This window comes from Schistocerca nitens, chromosome 7, assembly GCF_023898315.1.
Source record: "Schistocerca nitens isolate TAMUIC-IGC-003100 chromosome 7, iqSchNite1.1, whole genome shotgun sequence".
NCBI classification, from domain to species: domain Eukaryota; kingdom Metazoa; phylum Arthropoda; class Insecta; order Orthoptera; family Acrididae; genus Schistocerca; species Schistocerca nitens.
In genome coordinates, this window is record NC_064620.1 from 525,193,372 (window position 1) to 525,217,618 (window position 24,247).

The 24,247-nt window shown below is 45.3% G+C and overlaps 2 non-coding genes across 2 annotated transcripts; one reads left to right on the forward strand and one right to left on the reverse strand.

The window, feature by feature from the left end:
• Positions 1 to 1,433: 1,433 nt before the first annotated feature.
• Positions 1,434 to 1,507, forward strand: Trnal-caa (transfer RNA leucine (anticodon CAA)). Its single transcript has one exon. It is a non-coding gene; the product is annotated as a tRNA-Leu (tRNA).
• A 19,962-nt stretch (positions 1,508 to 21,469) lies between these two features.
• Positions 21,470 to 21,544, reverse strand: Trnaw-cca (transfer RNA tryptophan (anticodon CCA)). The gene has a single exon. It is a non-coding gene; the product is annotated as a tRNA-Trp (tRNA).
• Between the last annotated feature and the right edge of the window lie 2,703 nt (positions 21,545 to 24,247).

Sequence of the window (24,247 nt, forward strand, 5' to 3'; positions counted from 1 at the left end):
TTCAATGAAGCCTTTGATTTATGCAGGATTAATCTGAAGTTTTACGCTTTACTGGTAGTGTGTTAGTGACTGAAATGAGAATGGGTACACAGAGTTTCTATTCAGCGTAGCAGTTTGTTAAGTGTAAGAAATAAACTAATCTTACAATGTGGGTATTGTAAAGTTTCCCCTGTTAGTACCTAGCAGAAATATTATTTATATTTTTATCGTAAGAAAAAGAAAGTTGTGCAAAAGAAACTGACATGAAGATGTTTATTAAAATACATTTTTGTGACTAACGATAGACGCTTTAAAAACTCAAATAATGTCATACATTCACAGTGAATTGTTTGTTTTACTTAAGATAATAAAATCATGCTAGTGCGTTACGCTGTATAATTATTGAAAAAATAAAACTGAACAATAACACACTTGTTTTTAAGGAAATGTTTAACTTATTTCGATCTGGAGATATAGCAACACTGAATCTGCCCACCGATACATTGCCACTCCACCCGGGGTGGCGAACAAATGGCTTCACTAACAACCTAGTTCCACAGCCCACCTCCAGAGGTCATTCACTCCCGGCTTCTACAGTACTGTTGTGAACACAAGTGTTGTTTCAGAAAATGTATAGGGTATAGCCTATGTCGCGACCTGTACAATATTGTTGTCTACACAGTTGTTTGGAAAATTGTATAATGTACCGTATGTCCTATTAGTGAGGACTATAGTTCTAGTTTTTGGAATATTGTTTGGTAAACGTTAGTTAAAGGCCGTCTACAATTGACCACGGTAATAACACTCTGATCTCAGATCATTTCCAACATACGTGAATCTTCGACCTTTTTACACTTGAAGAGATTATGTTAAGCATTTTTTTAAAATTCTTTATTCAAAATAACTGCAATGATAGATATTAACCCACTACCTAACTACATTAGTGGGTCCTAAATTTACATTTGTATTACAGTTACTGCAGCGTAATTTACTAATACTATAGGCATGTTAGTACTACTACTAATTATCTACTATGGGCATTTATAATTTACTTTTGCTCTATGCTATGTGTTTATTGGTTACTGGTAAGTTGTCAGAATGAGATTTTCACTCTGCAGCGCTGTGTGCGCTGATATGAAACTTCCTGGCAAATTACTCGTAAAACTGTGTGCCGGGCCGAGACTCGAACTCGGGACCTTTGCGTTTTGCGGGAAAGTGCTCTACCAACACAGTTTTAATCTGCGAGGTAGTTTCAAATCAGCGCACACTCCGCTGCAGAGTGAAAATCTCATTCTAGAAATAGCCCCCAAGCTGTGGCTAAGCCATGTCTCCGCAATATCCTTTCTTTCAGGAGTGCTATTTCTGCGGGGTTCGCATGAGAGCTTCTGTAAAGTTTGGAAGGTAAGAGACGAGGTACTGGCTGAAGTAAAGTTGTGAGGACGGGGCGTGAGTCGTGCTTGGGTGGCTCAGTTGGTAGAGCATTTGCCCGCAAAAGGCAAAGTCCCGAGTTCGAGTCTCGGCCCAGCACACAGTTTTAATCTGCCAGGAAGTTTCATATGAGAGCACACTCCGCTGCAGAGTGAAAATCTCATTCTGGAAACATCCCTCAGGCTGTGGCTAAGCCATGTCTCCGCAATATCCTTTCTTTCAGGTGTGCTAGTTCTGCAAGGTTCGCAGAAGAGAAGGTCGGAGACGAGTTACTGGCAGAAGTAAAGCTGTGAGGACGGGGCGTGAGTCGTGCTTGGGTGGCTCAGTTGTTAGAGCACATGCCCCCGAAAGGCGAAGGTCCCGAGTTCGAGTCTCGGCCCGGCACACAGTTTTAATCTGCCAGGAAGTTTCACTGGTTTGTTGTGGCTAACTCACGACGGCTCTTTCTTCTTTTTGCTTTATCTATACTTAAGCTAATCAGCACTACCTGCAGCTTTACAGGTGTGCCAGCGTGTTGCAAACCTATGTCGCCGGCAGTGCCTACCGAGCTAATCCCCGTGTGCATGCCCCTGGCACTGGGCTGACCCAAGACGTTAGAATCACTGCAGTGCTAACCCTTTGAGTTGTCCTATCTTATCCTCCTACATCTAACCTAACTCTTATATTTACAATCATTATCAGTGCGTGTCACAATCGGTAAGAAATGTACACCCTCCCCCCTAATTCGAGACATGTCGTGTCCTAGCCATGAAGCGGCTGGCCAAGTCCACGCCCCGGCGGAACATGACAGGTGCACGGAGTCTAATTCGGGTATTGATTACTGTCGGTTGTTCCTTAGGAATTCTTTGAGAACTCTTGCCTGAGCAGGTGGTGAGTGTCATGACTGGTAAGTTGTTACCTGAGTTGACCTGAAAATCGTCGAAGAGGGGACACTCATACAGCACCTGGTCCGGTGTGTCTTGTACAGTCACACAGTGATGTAGCACACTTCCCAAACCGGCATAGGTATGCCGGGTAGGGTCCATGTCCAGTAAGAAAGTGCTGCAGTCCTCTGGTTGGTTTAAAGAGCTGTAAGAGCGCCTTGATGTTTGGCAAAAACTCATATGTTCTTCGCCCCGCTTCATCATTTTCCCACTGCTCCTGCCATAATTCTTCCCACCTTCTTTTGATTCCAGATTTATCCCCGACATAAAGCCCCATTATTTCACTTATTTTTTCCCTCTTCTCTTTCTTCACCCAATACCAGGTTACCTGTTCTCTAATTCTTATGTCAAGGGGACAGAGTCCCATTAGTACTAGCAAATCCCCCCCCCCCCCCCAAGGAGTTGTTATGTATGCCCCTACCGAGCGCAGGAGCATGTTTCGCTGCACCCTTCTTACGACCATGGCGTGCATGACCGTCGTGAGCCTGTGTGCCCAGACCCTGGACCCATATCCTACAATTGAAGTTAGGATAATATTATGATATAATTTCATTAGTTCGGGTGGGAGTGGAAACGTTTGTGACCAATCCCAATTAGCTTTTTTGGCGTTTCCAAAGATATTTTTGTTACTATATCAATGTGTGACACATAGTTCCACATCTTGTCAACGAATACACCTAGAAAACGGGCGCCGAAGAACTGGTGAGCCGTTAATTCTAACGGTCGGGTTTCTTACGAGTTGTCCTTTTAATAGCAGATACGTGGGCTTGCTTGGCGCTAGTGTCAGTTTAGCTTTATGGCACCATGTAGTCAGATATAGCCCTTTCCACTTTCGGCTATAAGTCTTCGCGGCTACGACGGCCAACCAGCAGGAGGAGGTCGTATGCGTAGGCACCTCTAGCACGTCGTTCATATATATACGAAGATGGAATCTGTTCTTTCGGACATGTCCGGACTACATGTATATAGTTAAGGCTCATCGGCCATTTCACCATTTTCTTCTGTGCGGAAGCACCAAGAGTGCCCGAATTCTAATGGGAATCGGCAGTGAAGCCACGAGTAATGAGTATGTTGGACAGGGGCAGTATGAATATAGTGCAGGACAATAAGTTGCGAATGTGAGTCTCACGAGAGGTGTGCCAGAGATAAGTCCCTGCAGTCGCACTATCCTTTGTGTCCTTGGTGGCTCAGATGGATCTCCGCTCAGGGACTGGGTGTTGTGTTGTCCTAATCATCATCATTTCAGCCGGCACGGTAGCTCTGCGTGTTCGGTCATAGGACTGCTCGCCCTCTGCAATAAAAAAAAAAAACTGAGTAAAGTAATCAATGATCAACTCTTCGGATGTCTTGTGACGGCCACCCAGACCAAATACAGCGAACAATGCCGAACAAAATGAATGAAAAAAAAGATGGACAGAGCGTCTGCCATGTAAGCAGGAGATCCCGGGTTCGAGTCCCGGTCGGGGCACACATTTTCAACTATCCTCTATGACTTATATCAACGACTGTATGCAGTTAAGGGTATTCATTTCATTGTAATTTCATTCTAACAAGCTGCATTGGTCACGGATGGTATCTGTTTGTACACATACATCTTTCATTACCACTGTAGAAGTTTGTAACTTGGTGAACTTTTGAAGAAATTCCCTAAATCTTGTTAGTCTCATCGCATCCGTCAACCTTTTGCTCGGGGACTTTCTCCTAGGCTTTCTGTGTAGAGGTGTAGCCGCAGCCATAATCAATTCGGGCAATAAGCCTTTGCTCCAATATCCTGTAGGTAGGGTAATTTCTTCCGGTGGTGTTGCAGGTTTTCTTACCTCTTCGTGCGCGGGGGATGCTTACCCCAGCTCTGCTACAACTTTTTCTTACATGATCTTCAGACCCACACCTGGAGCAAGCCGGCTTGCATTCAAGTGCCTGTTCACATGGTCTAAGTCGCCACAGTTGTGGCATCGGGGAACTACTAAATAATCCCAGAGATTGATGGCGTGGAAGCCTATACAAATCCTGCCAATGGTGGTGAGCCTACGCCATATTTTCCCAGAGACCTCGGCAACGTGATATTTGACATCGCCTTCCCGGGGCCCAGTTTTGAAATGTAGCTTGAACTCGTTTTTGAATGTATCCCAGTTCATGTCTTCGAAATTTTGTTGATACATTGTCTCATAAATGTCATTATCTTTCAGTGTGACTGGTACATCATAAAGGATTACCAGAGGGTTCCGATTTTTGGGTGGCTCACACATTATAGATTCGTTCAGTTTTGAATAAGTCAAGATTTTTTTCCTACCTTCCTCACTGGCAACATCTACTATGACCACGTGTTTGGTCGCCTTTACTTTATTTATTTTAATTTTGTCTTTCTTAGGGTCTATAGTGGTAGTGAAAATGTCCTGCAACTTTTTAATATCCTGACCGGGCAGGGGTCTCAGGACGACCGCCGTGCCCGGTCTTTTTTTGGATATTTTAGCAACTGTTTCCTTGGTCGTCTGTGTCTCAGTGGCTGCTTGCTCGGCCACTCCAGCCCATATTTTGTCTGGTTGCTGACGCAGTCGCTCATTCTCTTTTTGTAACTCCGCTAGCGATAGCCCAGGCAGCGAGCTCGTTTTTGATTGCCAGGACTGCTGCGTGGCTAATTTTCCCGATCTTAACATTAGACTCTAATATTTGACTAATTCTAGTATGTCTCTCAAAAACGGTTTCTTCATTCTGTCCCAGGGCCTCTTCTGACAAGGGAACCTGCCCATCGCACCCCCCTCAGATTTAGTTATAAGTTGGCACAGTGGACAGGCCTTGAAAAACCGAACACAGATAAATCGAGAAAACAGGAAGAAGTTGTGTGGAACTATGAAAAAAATAAGCAAAATATACAAATTGAGTAGTCCATAAGCAAGATAAGCAACATCAAGGAGAGTCTGAGCTCAGGAGCGCCGTGGTCCCGTGGTTAGCGTGAGCAGCTGAGGATCGAATGGTCCTTAGTTCAAGTCTTCCCTCGAGTAAAAAGTTTACTTTCTTTATTTTCGCAAAGTTATGATCTGTCCGTTCGTTCATTGACATCTCTGCTCACTGTAATAAGTTTATTGTCTGTGTTTTGCGACAGCACCGCAAAACAATGCGATTAGTAGACGAAAGGACGTGCCTCTCCAATGGGAACCGAAAACATTTGATCGCAAGGTCATAGGTCAACCGATTCCTCCGCAGGAAGACACGTCTGATATATTCTACACGACACTGGTGACGGCATGTGCGTCACATGACAGGAATATGTTGTCGACCCACCTAACTTGTACACTTGGCGAATGGGTAAAAATTTCTTCTACCTTGCCCGATTTAGGTTTTCTTGTGGATATGATAATCACCCCTAAAAAGTGATGAAAACATAAGAGTTTCTCACATAAACTGCAACAAATTAATGCAACTGTTTCACAGTCGCATAGTTTTCCCTGTGCTCTGTCAAAACTATGTTTTTAACGTTTTCTAATTTTTCTGTGTGTAGACTGTCAAATCCTGCATATGTCCAAGTAAATCTGAACATGTCCTGGAATTTTGGAGAGCGAAGTTGATTATGTGTGAGTGTCTGAACTTTGATAATTGTCTGAAAATAAAAAAATTAAACTTTTCACTCCAGGGAAAACGTAACCAAGGACCTCTCGATCCCTAGCTGCTCACGCTAACCACGGGACCACGGCGCTCCTAAGCTCCTTGATGTTGCCTATCTTGCGCATGGACTACTCAGTTTGTATATTTTGCTTATTTTTTTCATAGTTCCACACAACTTCTTTCTGTTTTCTCGATGGATCTGTGTTCAGTTTTTCAAGGCCTATCCACTGTCCCAAATTATAACTAAATCTCAGGGGAGTGCGATGGGGAGGTTCCCTTCTGAGGTAGGAACAGTAAGCATCGATGCCCTCGAAAGCACACTCGAGTCACTCGCCTCTTGTTCAGCCATGATGAGTGCAGATGAGCCTGAGCTGCCGGGTTCAGCACACTGTTGCCAATGTACTGGTTCCCCTTAGTGGCCCCGTCATCGGTGATTTCACCCAGGACTCCTTGGCACGTACACCCCGTACTCCAGAGAAGTGGATGCACAGCTCGCCCTTCCCCGCTTACTTGCCCGAGCTTCCACCTCTCGGCCGGGGACCCACTCCTACTCGGTCACCCAGTCGTTCAGCAGTCTGGACCCAGCTAACCTGGCCCAGGCGACGTCACCACCTCTTGGGTTTAGCAGAACACGCCCCGGTTACCCACGGGCGCGGTGAAGCGACGTTGCCGACTCGCGCCGACATCCCACGCCAACAAACGAGGTAGCCGGCATGCAGTGCACCTGGTATTCTGTGCTCTGCGCAGAGAGGGAGAGGAGCAGCAGTCGCCCATCACAGAGGGGTCGCACACAGATTGAGCAACACCCCCTGCAGCCTAGCAGCCCCGCTCAACCATCCACCCCAAGGGACTGTTCTTTGGTCCCTCGACACAGCTCCCCCCGTGGCACGCACCCTTCGTTTTCGCATCGGGTTGGGTCGCAGCTCTCCCTTTTGACGCAAGCCAACATCCGGGTGCGCCCGAGAAATTCCGAGCTTGACGTCTGGCACCACGGGAAGGCGAAAACAGCCACTTCGGAAGGAGAGGCTACGTATGACGAATCAGTTCCCAATATGACGCCTGTCGTCGGCACTCCCGACCAGAAGTGATACGCCTTGGAGCGAGATTCCGTGCCTTCCGGCGCGCCGGCGGCGGGCGGGCCCGCACCAAGCCACAGTGCAAGCGACCGAGGAACTGCAATCTTGCGCCCGCGCTCAACTAATTCGACCTCACGCCAGACATTATGTTGAGTTTAAGCATGCCGGACTTAAGAAACCTTCAACACTGCAGAGCGAAACGGATTACCTCATAATTTCAACACAGAAGCAACTATAATAGGCTGAAGCGAAAAAACAGGAGAAGAAATCTAGAACTGCCGCTAAACCTGTGCAAAGCGTTTTCGAGCCTGTAGGGTACCCATCACAGAAGCTCATTCGTCGAACAGAGGACCGCTGCCAGTTATGTGAGGAAGACTGAATGAAAGAAATGATCTGATGCGTGAAATGAAAGATGTGGATCATTGTAAAGTGTGCAGTAATGTCAAAATATGTGAAACAGTTATACTGCAGTCGCCGCAACTAGCGATGTAAAAACTAAAATATGGAACATCCTCTTAAATTTAGACTAGCCCAGGGACATAGATTACATAGAAACAAAGTAAGAGCCTACGGAATATCAGACCAGCTGTGTGGCTGGATTGAAGAGTTTTTAACAAACAGAACACAGCATGTTGTTCTCAATGGAGAGACGTCTACAGACGTTAAAGTAACCTCTGGCGTGCCACAGGGGAGTGTTATGGGACCATTGATTTTCACAATATATATAAGTGACCTAGTAGACAGTGTCGGAAGCTCCATGCGGCGTTTCGCGGATGATGCTGTAGTATACAGAGAACTTGCAGCATTAGAAAATTGCAGTGAAATGCAGGAAGATCTGCAGCGGATAGGCACTTGATGCAGGGAGTGGCAACTGACCCTCACCATAGACAAATGTAATGTATTGCGTATACATAGAAAGAATAATCATTTTTCTATGATTATATGATAGTGTAACAAACACTGGTAGCAGTTACTTCTGTAAAATACCTGGGAGTATGCGTGCGGAACGATTTGAAGTGGAATGATCATATTAAATTAATTGTTGGTAAGGCGGGTGCCAGGTTGAGATTCATTGGGAGAGTCCTTAGAAAATGTAGTCCATCAACAAAGGAGGTGGCTTACAAAACACTCGTTCGACCTATACTTGAGTATTGCTCATCAGTGTGGGATCCGTACGAGGTCGGGTTGGCAGAGGAGATAGAGAAGATCGAAAGAAGAGCGGCGCGTTTCATCACAGGGTTATTTGGTAAACGTGATAGCGTTACGGAGATGTTTAGCAAACTCAAGTGGCAGACTCTGCAAGAGAGGCGCTCTGCATCGCGGTGTAGCTTGCTGTCCAGGTTTCGAGTGGGTGCGTTTCTAGATGCGGACTCGAATACATTGCTTCCCGCTACTTATACCTCCCGAGGAGATCACAAATGTAAAATTAGAGAGATTCGAGCGCTCACGGAGGCTATCCGGCAGTCGTTCTTCCCGCGAACCATACGCGACTGGAACAGAAAAGGGAGGTAATGACAGTGGAACGTAAAGTGGCCTCCGCCACACACCGTTGGGTGGCTTGCGGAGTATAAATGTAGATGTATTTATATGCCACATTCCTAATTTGTACCATTTGCAGATGTTTAGAAATTGAAGTGCAATATATTTATTTTTCTCAGATATTTAATTCTTTAAATCAGATTCTGAGAACAACATGATGTTGTTAAAGGATAATATTGTTTCAATAAAGTTGTAGTTTACTTTTTAGGCTATAACAAATAAAATCTGAAAGATTGTCCAATAAAAGCAAAATTTCTCTACCAAATTATTATCACAGTGGACATCCTTTTCCAAGCTCAGTTTAACAGCTCATGCATCCATAGTGCTACAAAGAATAACAAACAGAAGAATGGAAAAGAACATTAAGGATCTGTCAGACAACGCAAGTCGTTGATAAGAATAACATATAAAATACTGAAAAAGAAAACTGAGGTTAGTATGATTTGATGAAAAGTGAACCCACCAACATACAGCTCTTACATTTCGCTTTATAATGGACTACAGTGCACTGACTTAGAACACGCATTCTACAATGAAAAACGGTGAGAGATGTTTTAAATTCTCAGAAAAATTGGTCTAATGAGTAGCAAATAACGCATAATTAGCACTATACGCAATAATGAAGACAGATCAAAAAGAATGAAAGACGAAGAAAGATGTGACCTGCTTAATAATTAGTCTAATGCAGAGATGCAATGTCTCTCCTATTGTTGAGCATGTACATCGAAGGAGTTACTATAGAAATAATAGAAAAATTCCATATTGGTATTAAAGTTCAAAGCAGCAGGATATTAAGGTTCAAATGGTTCAAATGGCTCTGAGCACTATGGGACTCAACATCTTAGGTCATAAGTCCCCTAGAACTTAGAACTACTGAAACCTAACTAACCTAAGGACATCACACACACCCATGCCCGAGGCAGGATTCGAACCTGCGACCGTAGCAGCCCCGCGGTTCCGGACTGCAGCGCCAGAACCGCACGGCCACCGCGGCCGGCGGGATATTAAGGAAGTGAGTAGAAATTACAGGTCATATTGAACAGAATGAATAGCCTAATGAGCAAATAACTTGGATAGCGACGAAAATAATGAGTAGTAGCAGAAATGAGATAGCGATAAACTTAGCACTAAAACTGGGGACCTAATCAACAGTGGCAATACTGGTCTAAGAAAGTGAGTTCTGAACACTAAAGAAACAGGCAGCAAGAGTAGAAATGAGATATCTTAGAATCGAAGTGGTCTATATCATATTGAATGGAAGGAGAAGACGGTGGGCTGGAACTAAATATATTTAACCATAACGAATAGATAATAAACCAGGGACAGAAATGAATACGGTCAGAATCACAAGTCGGAACACGGAAGAAGGAACATTGGGCGATCCACGAGGATACGACCGAAGCAAGTGGTTTGATGGCGAAACGAACTAGGGAACATTCAGTCCTTGGTAACTACAATCTAACAAATAAAACACCGCTGCAGTTATATTTTGACATGCATAATACGACGCGTTTCAGAAATTTATTCCTATTTTCATGTGCAAATACATTGTTACTGTATGTGATGTCTGCTTGTCTTTTGCCCTGCTTGTCTTGCCCTGGAGCCCTCTTCTTACAGTTTTACTGTCATCGGAAAATGTAAATGTTCGCATTTTTATACAATAATATTAGAAAATATGACTTCTTGTGTATCTGCTTACAGGAATTGTATCTTCTTCAACGTGCAGTAATTCACACACGCGCAAACAATTACTCGCACTGTTTGTTTACGTAAGATCAAAACATTGTACAAAGGTGTTACAAAATTGTTGCTTCCCAAACTGTTGTACATAATCAGAGACGTTCCATTTTTTATGGGTTACATTATTTTCACACAACTGTCCCTTTTAACTTTTATCAGTAACGCCAATGACTACTTAAATGATCAAATATGCTCCAACTGCATTTTTAAATTTTTTGTGGCAAAAAGGAATCAAATCTACGTGTGCAGTTCATTTCCACGCCTTAGAATGTTTGTGATAACGTCGGGATAACTTCATAACAGATGTTTCATATTTATATCTAATTTAATTATGAATCTGTTTAATACAGTGGCTACACAGAGTAGCACAAGTGTTATAGAATAGATAAAACACAAGATCGAACTCTCGCTGTCCTATGTATACCCGATGGGTCAGCAGAGCAATCGCTTCGCGAAGCTCTGTCATGTAGGTTACGATGGTGTCGTAGCTTTTGCATTCGCTTTGCACTTAGAATTTTTGGATTTCTTTCGACGCGAGATATCGATCTGCGTTTTATATGATAACGAGCCACATGAAATTACATATTTCATTATTCTGTAATGTTCTATTAATTACCTATTTTCATTTATACTTCGGGAAATATTTTTGTTGCCTCACTTTGGGTTCTAGTAGTGCTCCGAAAGCTCTTTAGAATAACGCCAGGATCAGTATCCCACGCTACACCAGTTTATAAGTTTACACAAAACTAATGCGAAACAATATCACGCATGCGCCTACACTGGTACGTTGACGTCACAGGCTAACCTTCCGCTGCACGAGAAACATGTATAGAGACGCTCCACCCATTGTCCGTTCAATCATTATTTACGCATTCATAGTCTCGTGGTCTTGCGGTAGCGTTCTCGCTTCTTACGCATGGGGTCCCGGGTTCGATTCCCGGCAGGGTCAGGGATTTTCTCTACCTCGTGATGACTGGGTGTTGTGTGTCTATCATCATTGACTCGCAAGTCGCCGAAGTGGCGTCAACTAAAAAGGACTTGCAATACGAGGGCCGAACTTCCCCACATGTAGCCTCCCGGCCAACAATGCCATACGATCATTTCTGTCTCGTAGTTATTAACGATTCAAATCTGACGGCATATTGACACACAAGAAAGTTCTACCGACGAGCTAATAGAACTTTTCACGTGTATATTGGCGGAATGCAAGAAATGAACGTGTTTATGGATTAATTAGAGTTAGAAAAAGGGAAAAACATTTGAAGAAATTTATCGTTGAAGAAATTTATCGATTCTCTGTCAAGCTTGCCACTGAGAATTTTTTGTCCTGACTTTAAAAAAAATGTCTAGCCTCTCCATTACATCTATTGTGCTTCATTTATGAAAGAGATGGAGTGTCTTCAGATCTTGTTCTATGTTTGTGAAAGAATGTCTCATGTTGTTGTTTTTTACGTTGCTGTGGCTGATATTGTGAACTAGTCTTGTGTGTAACAGTTGATACGAGGTGCATTCAAGTTCTAAGGCCACCGATTTTTTTTCTCCAGACTGGAAAGAGATAGAAACATGCGCATTGTTTTAAAATGAGGCCGCGTTCATTGTCAATACGTCCCAGAGATGGCAGCACCGTACGGCAGATGGAATTTTACCGCCAGCGGAGAGAATGAGAACTGTTTTAAATACTTAAAATGGTGACGTTTTCCTTACTTGAACAGCGGGCAATCATTCGTATTCTGAATTTGCGTGGTGTGAAACCAATTGAAATTCATCGACAGTTGAAGGATACATGTGGTGATGGAGTTATGGATGTGTCGAAAGTGCGTTCGTGTGTGCGACAGTTTAATGAAGGCAGAACATCGTGTGACAACAAACCGAATCAACGTCGGGCTCACACAAGCCGGACTGACGACATGATCGAGAAAGTGGAGAGAATTGTTTTGGGGGATCGCCGAATGACTGTTGAACAGATCGCCTCCAGAGTTGGCATTTCTGTGGGTTCTGTGCACACAATCCTGCATGACGACCTGAAAATGCGAAAAGTGTCATCCAGGTGAGTGCCACGAATGCTGATGGACGACCACATGGCTGCCCGTGTGGCAAGTTGCCAAGCAATGTTGACGTGCAACGACAGCATGAATGGGACTTTCTTTTCGTCGGTTGTGACAATGGATGAGATGTGGATGCCATTTTTCAATCCAGAAACAAAGCGCCAGTCAGCTCAACGGAAGCACACAGATTCACCGCCACCAAAAAAATTTCGGGTAACCGCCAGTGCTGAAAAAATGATGGTGTCCATGTTCTGGGACAGCGAGGGCGTAATCCTTCCCCATTGCGTTCCAAAGGGCACTACGGTAACAGGTGCATCCTACGAAAATGTTTTGAAGAACAAATTCCTTCCTGCACTGCAACAAAAACGTCCGGGAAGGGCTGCGCGTGTGCGGTTTCACCAAGACAACGCACCCGCACATCGAGCTAACGTTACGCAATAGTTTCTTCGTAATAACAACTTTGAAGTGATTCCTCATGCTCCCTACTCACCTGACCTGACTCCTAGTGTCTTTTGGCTTTTTCCAACAATGAAAGACACTCTCCGTGGCCGCACATTCACCAGCCGTGCTGCTATTGCCTCAGCGATTTTCCAGTGGTCAAAACAGACTCCTAAAGAAGCCTTCGCCGCTGTCATGAAATCATGGCGTTAGCGTTGTGAGAAATGTGTACGTCTGCAGGGCGATTACGTGGAGAAGCAACGCCAGTTTCATCGATTTCGGTGAGTAGTTAATTAGAAAAAAAATCGGAGGCCTTAGAACTTGAATGCACCTCGTATATTGAGTGTCTCACATATGAAAATAACATTTGCTCTCCCATATGTAGAAACTTGAGCATGTTTTGCATGTCATTAGCATATTCCTGAATATTATAATTTATCTATTTTATTGCATACAGGGTCAATTAATATCTGTTGTAATTTATTGTTTGCGGAGGCGACGACTTTCACTTTAAGTCTCTGTAAGGCCATCTTGTACAGCATGGTTGAGGGACTTCCGCTGATCAATATAAAATCTAAAATCAAAACGCCTTGAGCCGTCTATATTTCGAACGTAATTTATTTATGTGACCAGTTTCGGCGTTTCATTACGCCGTCTTCAGGTCCCCTGACCAATGTGCAGGAAGAAAAAAATGGCTCTGAGCAGTATGGGACTTAACAGCTGAGGTCATCAGTCCCCTAGAACTTAGAACTACTTAAACCTAACTAACCTAAGGACATCACACACATCCATGCCCGAGGCAGGATTCGAACCTGCGACCGTAGCGGTCGCGGGGTTCCAGACTGAAGAGCCTAGAACCCCTCGGCCACTCCGGCCGGCTTGTGTAGAAATAACCTAATCTCATGTGCAGTAACTGGTATCCATAAACTTCTTTCTCCATAACGCGACCGTTTCGTTCACCACCTGAAGAATCAATTGAACGAACGAAGGGATCGCGTTGTTGAAAAATAGGTTCACAGATAGAATTTACTGAACATTGGCAACTATTTCGATCGCACATGAGGTTGGATTCTTCCTACATGTCGTTCAGGGAACCTGAAGTGAAACGCCGAAACCTGTCGAATAAATAAATTACATTCGAAATATAAACGGCTAAGAAAGTTCTGAGTTTAGGTTTTTTACTTTCACTATGGGGAATAATATGATAATTATGACTACGCAGAACTGAAAGAAAGCTGTATAACGAATGAATGGGAGTAGAAAGGTACCGTCGTTATTAATTCATCCTTCTACTCAACATGTTCAAATATTTCCTCTGTTTGATCAAATATGTACGAGACCACTGTGTCTCCACCAACAAGCAGTGGTACTACACATCGTTTGTCCCACACCCAGAGAAGTGGAAGTTTAATTCCCGTACGTTTCATACCTAATTACTTCTCTAGCTGTCTGCTGCATTCTGCTAGGGCACTTTACCGACAAAGTAGCAGCGCAGTATTGCGTTAAAATCTACGTAATTACACAAACTTGCAGCGCAGTCACGGCGGTACCTGTACTCGGTTTTCCACGCCTCCACAGTAATGCATACGCTGCCCAGAGCCCTGCCACCCTGACCGCTTCAGTGTATGACTTGGCTGCTGGCGCGCGCATTTAGCGGGTAGCTCTTTGAAGCGACCAACTCGGCGCGGAACTTTCGAAGCGCGCCGTAATGGAATCGGCGGCGCTGCAAAGCGCCCTGGCCGCCAGCCGACAGCAATAACGGGCTTTCCTGGAACCGGATAGCGCGGGGCTGCCACGGTTTGCTGCAGCAGACGGCCAACACAAACATACCAGTGCAGTTACATTGCTGACCGGCAGCGCAGCGCTCACATCTCTACTGACCAGCTACTGTAGATAGAGCCACGCCGAGTCCCCACTGCTAACGCTGACGATGTACGTCCCTAATGCAATAAACGGTGTAAGGCGGCAGGTTGTATTACATACACTAGCGTCCAGAATTAAAGCAACAAACAGCTATTTCCCATCTTGTGTCTAACTCACGATATAATCAAACTGTCAACAGATGTTCTAACACGTGGGAGACTGGTTCTGATTTATCTTCCTACCACCGTTGCGCAATGACGCTCTGTGAGTGTTTTAGGAATCTGGTGTTCAACTTATGGCCTGCAAGGTAGGAAAATACCATCTCTCGCCTGCAGAGTTCAGAAGAGTGCAGCAGTACGTACAGTGATGTAATCAGACAATGATCTCCTTGCCGATTCCACTACACTCCCTGTAAAGGAAACGTTATTGCTAACAGAAATTAGTGTACGGGTTCAGGGATACCTATATATTAGCAAAAATGAAAATCTTAGATTTTAGTTATGAAGATTTATTTAATGGTAATATGGTTGATGACCATGTCTGGGCATCGATAAAAATACAAACAACTTAAATATAGAACCAGAATGAGATTTTCACTCTGCAGCGGAGTGTGCGCTGATATGAAACTTCCTGGCAGATTAAAACTGTGTGCCCGACCGAGACTCGAACTCGGGACCTTTGCCTTTCGCGGGCAAGTGCTCTACCAACTGAGCTACCGAAGCACGACTCACGCCCGGTACTCACAGCTTTACTTCTGCCAGTATCTCGTCTTCTACCTTCCAAACTTAGTAGAGCACTTGCCCGCGAAAGGCAAAGGTCCCGAGTTCGAGTCTCGGTCGGGCACACAGTTTTGATCTGCCAGGAAGTTTCAACTTAAATATAATTGGGGCCAGATATATCAATTACTCTAAAGTGGACAACGAAAAAACACAAACTGACGGGCGTTTGGTAAAGAGCAAACAAAAAGAAGTACACAATTAAAACAATTCATAACTCTACAGTGGCTGATCGATCCTTTTTATTAGATCGGACATCTCGCGTTTCTGCTTCAGTTAAGCCGCACAGTTGTGAATTTGTTTAACTACAGGTTGTGGCTGAATGTACGAAAATTAGGAGAGATGGAGACCACCGCAGTTCTGAGTGTCAACTGAATATCACTTGCCAGCGTAGTGCAAGCGCGTGTGATTCCCTTGCGTCGGTGGTGGTAGTGACGGCTGTCGCCACGAGCTGTGTATCTGAGAAATTATTCTAAATCTCTCTCGACTGTTAACACCAGTCTGATACATTTCCTACGTCTTCAGTGAAGCCGAGACTCTTATTTATTCCCTAGATAAGTTAGTTGGCATGGTACATGCTATTTGGCTGGAATAGCGCATACATTGTTGCCCCCCAAATTGCTCGCTGTCATTAACTATCAGTTCTCAGCGCAATTCTCCGTATTACGAGTATTTGCAGTTCAACTCCTTACGAGTTAAGACAAGCCTGTGAACAGGTGTTTACATAATGGCTTTCGCAATCGTCTCAGTGCAGCGCAAAGCGCCTTTCTCAAACACTCGACAATTTTCTGCAAGAGAATAAGCCAATTACTATGTCTACAATTTGCCTATATCAAAGCTGGTGGCACGCGTTTTCTTTCTGGCCAATCAGGGCATTCGTACATGTTATAACTCCACCCACTAGAGTTTTTGTAGCCTATCACAGGCGTCATTTCTTTTGTAGGTCCGAGTTTAACTTCTGTTACGTAATAATGAGGTAAACAGGTTTTCCTTTCATGTGAGTTTTTAGCGCAGGTGGCTACAGAGAGTCACCAATGTTTTGAGTTGGGTTTCTCCAGATCTTTATCTGCAATCTGTAGTGCTTCGAGAATTTACACGTAAATTCTGGAACCACTCGATCTTCTGCCGCCTCGAACACGCGATGTTTTAAAGATAAGTGTGAGAGAGAGCCTATTTACTGTGCAACGCATGTCTGTGTGTGCAGGATTGACGTTTATCCTCAGACGAGCGGCACCAACAAGTGTTTGCCGCAAGCGCCACAGACGCTGTAGGAGAGGAGACGGAGTAATTAAATGCTACTCTTTGCTGTTTTAGTGAATGTGATTGATGTATAAAAATAATACTTGACTATAGACTTTTATCTTACTTCATATCTTAGCTCTGAACGACGCAAGACGCTTGGGACGTCAATAAATTATTTGGCTGCTAAAACCAGGCTATTGTGATTAAGTTCATTTGTATCCAACGGGTGTCGTTGTAGTTGACTTACAAGACTTTGTAGGGTTATGTGAAACTTGTGGAGATGAAAATATACCTGAACTGAACTGAAAGTATGAGGTTACCGAGTTATTTCTAGTGAGAGAGAGAATATTTGTTAATTCCTCTAACCAGCATTATTTCTTCGGAGAAGAAGCTGTGGAGATCGACGCAGCCGCATATCCAGAGAAGAGGATCGGCTAAAAGTTTCAAGTAAGTCAACTGTAGTAAGAGAAGTGTGAAGTTCGCAATCCAGCTTTTCACCGCTTCTCTTGTCGGCGAAACCGTTAGGAATCTCCGGCCGTGTTCCTGTAGAAAGGCTTTCCTAAGGGTCGTTGTTAAACGCAGGGACAAGGCTGCTTTTGACGGTTGCCTAAACAGTGTTTGCAGGGTCTCACTGTGTCCGTTAGGTATCCCATGGCGAGGGTTCCAGCCGCACGTGATGGTGTGCCATTGTAAAATTCTCCTTTCTCTCGGAACTACGTCTTGCAGCTCGGGTTGGGAAAATTACTTGCATATTACTTGCATGCAGTTACTTGTATGAGTGTTAGTGGTTTATAGTCACGAAATGTCGGTTTGTCTATAGGCTTCACTTTGCCTATCAATAAAATTCGTAACTATGTTACATGATATATTAAGTTAACCAGAATTGTTTCAGGAATTCAGTGTAAATTATGTTATTTGTTTGACACCTTACAATGTTCGTGCGATCGTGTTCTGCGTGGAAGATGGTAATCCGGTCAACGGACAACCTAACGAATGGGATATTGTTTGCCAGGTGGTCCCACATCCACAATCTTTGTGTGTACAGTTACAGAGGGTGCAGTACGGCACATAGAAGATACCTACCAGACACTCTGCAGTGGAGGGCCTTAGGAAGAATGGAAGCAGGACAGTCGCAAACCGATGTGGCCCAATTTCTTAATGTGAATCGTTCTGTTGCTTCTCCGATGTGTCGACAGTTTGTAAAGACTGAAACTATATTTAGAAGACCACGTATAACACCAGAAATAGATGACCATTATTTGGCTGCAAGGGCAAGATGGTATCGCCTTAGTACTGCACGGCGACTGGTATCTGACCCTCCATCATCCACTGGACATGTTGTATCGATGCGAACAGTGTACAGAGGGCTCCGGCAGAGTGACCTTCATTGTTGGAGACCAACTGTATGTGTACCTCCATAGCGTCTTCACAGAGGGATATGTATAGAGTGGAGTTGTCAACATTCCACCTGGACAGTTGAACAGTGGGCCACTGTTCTTTTTATAGACGAGTCCCGATTTGGTCTGGAGAGGGATACTCGATGGATTTTCATCTGGAGAGAAAGTGGAGCATGATTTTGGAACCCGAAAATTGTGGAAAGTGACCGATATCGAAGAGGTTCCCTAATGGTGTGGGTAGGGATAATGTTGACCACTCAAAAACCGCTTCATGAAGTTGTATGGATGAATGGGTAACGGTAGCTGTTGCTCTTGGGACCTCATCTACAGTTGTTGCGAGGTGCTGTGGGTCCAGACTCCATATTGATGAATGTTAAAGCTCGACTTTACACAGCATGGTTGGTTGATATTTTCTTGGAAACGGAAGATACTGCATGCATGGTGTGGCTTGCTTACTCTCCCGATTTGAATCCCGCAGAGCATGCCTTGGAAGCACTAGGGACATGGGCTGCATCACGTCAGCATCCAGCAGCCACTTTCCTACAACTCCAAGCAGCTCACAGGAAGAATGGGGATTATTGCCTCTACATGAGATTGATGACATCATTCACAGCATGCCCCGTCATTGCCAGGAGTGTATTGCTGCCACAGGTGGTCCCACTCCATACCACTCCATACTGAGCACATTAATCAGTTTTCGGAATGTGTGTGTGTGTGTGTGTGTGTGTGTGTGTGTGTGTGTGTGCACGCTTGCAAAACTTCCGTTTTGTGCTTTAATTCTGAACACCAGTGTATATAGCTCTTATTTTATGTCATACTACAGAGAATTCTACGTAGGGGTTTACTATGTTTGAACTTTAATAGGAGGTATCAATGATAACCTGGTACACTTGTGATTATATGGTGCTCCCACGACTAATGTGGAATTTAAAACTTTGGCTTTCGTTTTGCTATCTTCAGCTGCCCAACAGGCAAGTGCTGCCCAACAGTGCTGTCCAACAGGCAAGTGAATGTCGCGGGATGTAAGTGATTCATGGACTAGTTTTGCCTTGAGACTCAAAGGGACAGCAAAGAAAATTTTGGAGGGAGCTTTGAGTGGAATCTGCAAAGTGGACCGAAGTGTGAATATGGTGGGCAAGAGTAACCAGTGGAGTCAAGTGTAATAGCGTATACAAGGTATAGTAGTGTCCATGTGACGGGACTTGTGGTTCAAATGGTTCAAATTGCTCTGAGCACTATGGGACTTAACATCTATGGTCATCAGTCCCCTAGAACTTAGAACTACTTGAACCTAACTAACCTAAGGACATCACACACATCCATGCCCGAGGCAGGATTCGAACCTGCGACCGGACGGGACTTGTGCGTAGTTGACCGAACTAGCCAGTGACTAGAACTATTCCTACTATAGAGAAACTTGAAGTGCGCAACAATTGTGCCTAAGTGCCTGTTTTAGCTAGCATTCGTCGGAGAAACAACACGCGGAATTCACGGACAGATTTTTGCGAAGAGCGGAAGTGTATTGCAGCACCGCCGTGACATCAGGGAGATTCGGAGCACAGTATTCCAGTCACCGTCAGAAGACGCGCAGCTGAAGACACAGCTGACTTGTGAAAGTGCCACACGTTTTGTCAAGCTGTGGTAAGGCTCTCGTGACGAGCCATCGACGCAGCGGTGCGGCAACCAGCACTGCATTCGTCCGCCGCCAGACAGCCAAACAGTCGCTGGGGCGTTATTTATCCGTAGTGTTCCTGACAAGGGAACACGCCCATCGCACCCCCCCCCCCCCCAGATTTAGTTATAAGTTGGCACAGTGGACAGGCCTTGAAAAACTAAACACAGATCAATCGAGAAAACAGGAAGAAGTTGTGTGGAACTATGAAAAAAAAGCAAAATATACAAACTGAGTAGTCCATGCACAGGACAGGCAACATCAAGGCTAATGTCAGCTCAGGAGCGCCGTGGTCCTGTCGTTAGCGTGAGCAGCTGCCGAACGAGAGGCCCTTGGTTCAAGTCTTCCCTCAAGTGAAAAGTTTAATTTTTTATTTTCAGACAATTATTATCTGTCCGTCCGATGCGATCACTTTTTTTGGGAGTGGTTATCACATCCACAAGAAAAGCTAAATCGGGCAAGGTAGAAGAATCTTTTTACCCATTCGCCAAGTGTACAAGTTAAGTGGGTCGACAACATATTCATGTCATGTGACGCACATGCCGTCACCAGTGTCGAATAGAATACATCAGACGTGTTTTCCTGTGGAGGAATCGGTTGACCTATGACCTTGCGATCAAATGTATTCTGTTACCATTGGAGAGGCACGTCCTTTCGTCTACTAATCGCACGGTTTTGCGGTGCGGTCACAAAACACATACACCAAACTTATTACAGTGAACAGAGACGTCAATGAACGAATGGACAGATCATAAATTTGCGAAAATAAAAAAAGTAAAATTTTCACTCGAGGGGAGACTTGAACCAAGGACTTCTCATTCAGCATCTGCTCACGCTAACCACGGGACCACGGCGCTCCTGAGCCCACATTAGCCTTGATGTTGCCTATCTTGCACATGGACTACTCAGTTTGTATATTTTGCTTATTTTTTTCATAGTTCCACACAACTTCTTCCTGTTTTCTCGAGTGATCTGTGTTCAGTTTTTCAAGATCTATCCACTGTGCCAACTTATAACTAAGTCTGAGGGGGGTGCGATGGGGAGGTTCCCTTGTGAGTACCAGGGTGACATTCGAGCCGGTGACCGTAACCAGCTGCTGGCGTGCTCTCGGACCGTTCCAGCATCCGCTGGACTGCCGTCATCCCGCCACTTGCACGCCAACATCGGGGGTCTGGGGCTCCGCGTCGCCCAGGCTCTGCGCTGCCACCAAGAACTACGGACTTTGATGATCACCGCCAGTTGTGTCGCGGTGACATTGGTCGCCAGCAGCCTATTCGGCTCCTGGTGCGTCAGCACCGCCAAGCTATCACTCTGAAGCCCTGAGAATGCGCCGCATAGCCCGTCGCTTCGCCGTGGGCAGGGAGATAGGCGCCTGGCCGCAGCTGTGGAACATGGACGCTGTGAGTCAGTGCACAGCCTCGCCACCGGAAGGGGTTGTGCACCTGCAGCTGCTGTAGCCTGCTGGAATAACAACGAGAGTACATTCACGCCATCTACCTTTCTGCAGCCACCTTCTCATCGCCGCCAGACTTGCGGACTAAGTTCCGTTGGGTTTCCGTTATCACGTTCACCAACTGGCCCAACAGGACCTGAGTGCACGAAGTTCACATTATTGCTCCAGGGAGCACTCACATACGAGGGGCCTCAATAAAATCCTCTGAAATTTACTATCTTCAAGTTATATCACGTTCGTATTTAATCCTCCAAACTGAATTAAATAAACCTGAAACTTCCTGGCAGATTAAAACTGTGTGCCCGACCGAGACTCGAACTCGGGACCTTTGCCTTTGGCGGGCAAGTGCTCTACCAACTGAGCTACCGAAGCACGACTCACGCCCGGTACTCACAGCTTTACTTCTGCCAGTACCTCGTCTCCTACCTTCCAAACTTTACAGAAGCTCTCCTGCGAAACTTGCAGAACTAGCACTCCTGAAAGAAAGGATATTGCGGAGACATGGCTTAGCCACAGAGCACTTGCCCGCGAAAGGCAAAGGTCCCGAGTTCGAGTCTCGGTCGGGCACACAGTTTTAATCTGCCAGGAAGTTTCATATCAGCGCACACTCCGCTGCAGAGTGAAAATCTCATTCTGGAAACATCCCCCAGGCTGTGTGTGGCTAAGGCATGTCTCCGCAATATCCCTACTTTCAGGAGTGCTAGTTCTGCAAGTTTCGCAGGAGAGCTTCTGTAAAGTTTGGAAGGTAGGAGACGAGGTACTGGCAGAAGTAAAGCTGTGAGTACCGGGCGTGAGTCGTGCTTCGGTAGCTCAGTTGGTAGAGCACTTCCCCGCCAAAGGCAAAGGTCCCGAGTTCGAGTCTCGGTCGGGCACACAGTTTTAATCTGCCAGGAAGTTTCATATCAGCGCACACTCCGCTGCACAGTGAAAATCTCATTCTGTAAATAAACCTGGTCAACACTAGACTTCAAATCAGTATTCGCAGTAAATCCTATGGAAATGAGCGTTTGGTGTCATTGGTCGGGAGGCCCCTTACGGGGCAGGTCCGGCCGCCTTGGTGCAGGTCTTAATTACATTCGACGCCACACTGGACGACCTGCGAGCCAAATGGGGATGAAATGATGATGAAGACAACACAACAGCCAGTTCCTGAGCGGAGAAAATCCCCAACCCAGCATGGAATCGAACCCGGGCCCATAGGACGTCAATCCGTCACGCTGACCATTCAGCTATCGGGGCGGACAGTAAATGATATCACTTCATTACACGAAACTACCAGTCACAAAAGTATACTTCCGCAATTCTTATAAACCGGGTGGTTATAGTTAAACTTTCCCGATTTAACACGTTATAGCACGGACAATAATTACTGTACGAGTACAAAACTTGGTAGCATACCATCACACACCGGCATCATTACTGTACAAAAGTTGCTCAATATGGCGCCCATCAGTCTCCAGAAGAGTCTGAGAGCGGAGGATTGCTATTTGCACAGCAGAACGAAGCATTTCCGAAGATATGCTGGCTACCTCTCTTGATATGCTGCTCTTCAGATCAGCACATGTGCGAATGTTTCCCTGGTAAACCCTGTCCTTCAGGTAGCCCTACAACCAGAAATCACAGGGAGTGAGATCACGTGATCGTGCCGCCAAAGCATTTGGAAACGATCGGCTGATAATTCGCTCGTTCCCAAATGGTTTCGGAGGAGCAGGTCAACTTCACGAGCGATGTGCGTTGGGGCCCCATCTTGCATGAAAACTGTTGCTTTCAGTGCATCTCTCTCCTGTAGGGCGGGAATGACACGCTGGTGAAGCATATCGCAGTAACGCTGGTCAGTCTTTGGCCCCTGAGAGCGAAACTGTTCAAAAAAGAATGGGCCAATGATGAAGTAGCCGTGGCGCCACACCATACAGTAACACTTTTTACCGTACAGATAAGCTTCATGCACAGTGACTCGAGGTGAGGATCCCCATACTCGGTAATTCTGTGTGTTCACCTCACCCGTCAGGGAAAAGTGAGCTACGTCTGTGCCTAGGGAGGTCCAGGGACAGTCCTCGTCAACTTCAATCCTTGCGAGAAAGTGTAGAGCGAAGTCGACAAGTCGTTGTACGTCCTGTGGTGCAAGCTGCTGTACGATATGGATGTTCTACGGATATCATACGAGAATGGTTCGAAGCACCTTCCGTACAATGGACCACGGCACGTTCAACTGTCGTGACGCAGCACGCTCACTTGAAACGTCTCTGTGAGGTCGTCTCATGAGACGCTTGTCGAATTCGGTACAACTTATTCACTTTACTAACTGATTTTAGCTCAATTCATGAACTCTTCCAGAAAGACTGAGCACTCAGATAAGGACTCTTGAATATAATATGTGTGTTTTAATGTGGAGTTTCGGTTTTGTTTTGTGGGAAACGCTGAGTTGGTCATCGTCTGCTCCCAGCTGCTGGGAGCAGACGATGTTGCTCCTCATTCGACGGAGAGCACAGGATGACCAACTTAGGTTTCCAATACCTGAACAGAGAGGTTTACCCATTTCATTCGAAGGCTGTTTCGAGGGTTGTTTTTGTGTGTGAGGTTGGTGACGGAGGGCTATCTCTCTGGTAGCTTCCGCTGCACGGGTAGCTCAGTAATCTCGAAAGAGAAAGCGGCACTCTTCGGTGAACTCTTGGTGAGTACGGATCGTAGCTCTTAAGGGGGGGTTTCAGGTGATAGGACGCAAGTTGAGTTAGGACTTAGTTTTGTTTAACTGTTGAAATACTTAAGACTCTTCAGCTTAACTGAAGCTTGCGAAGTGAGTTACTTTTCCGAATGTGCCATAATTGCCGGCCGCTGGTGGCCGAGCGGTTCTGGCGCTACAGTCTGGAACCGCGCGACCGCTACGGTCGCAGGTTCGAATCCTGCCTCGGGCATGGATGTGTGTGTTGTCCTTAGGTTAGTTAGGTTTAAGTAGTTCTAAGTTCTAGGGGACTTATGACCTCAGCAGTTGAGTCCCATAGTGCTCAGAGCCATTTTTTTGTGCCATAATTGTATTGCTTTAAATAGGCTATTTTTGGGTGTTTGAGTTAAAAGTGTG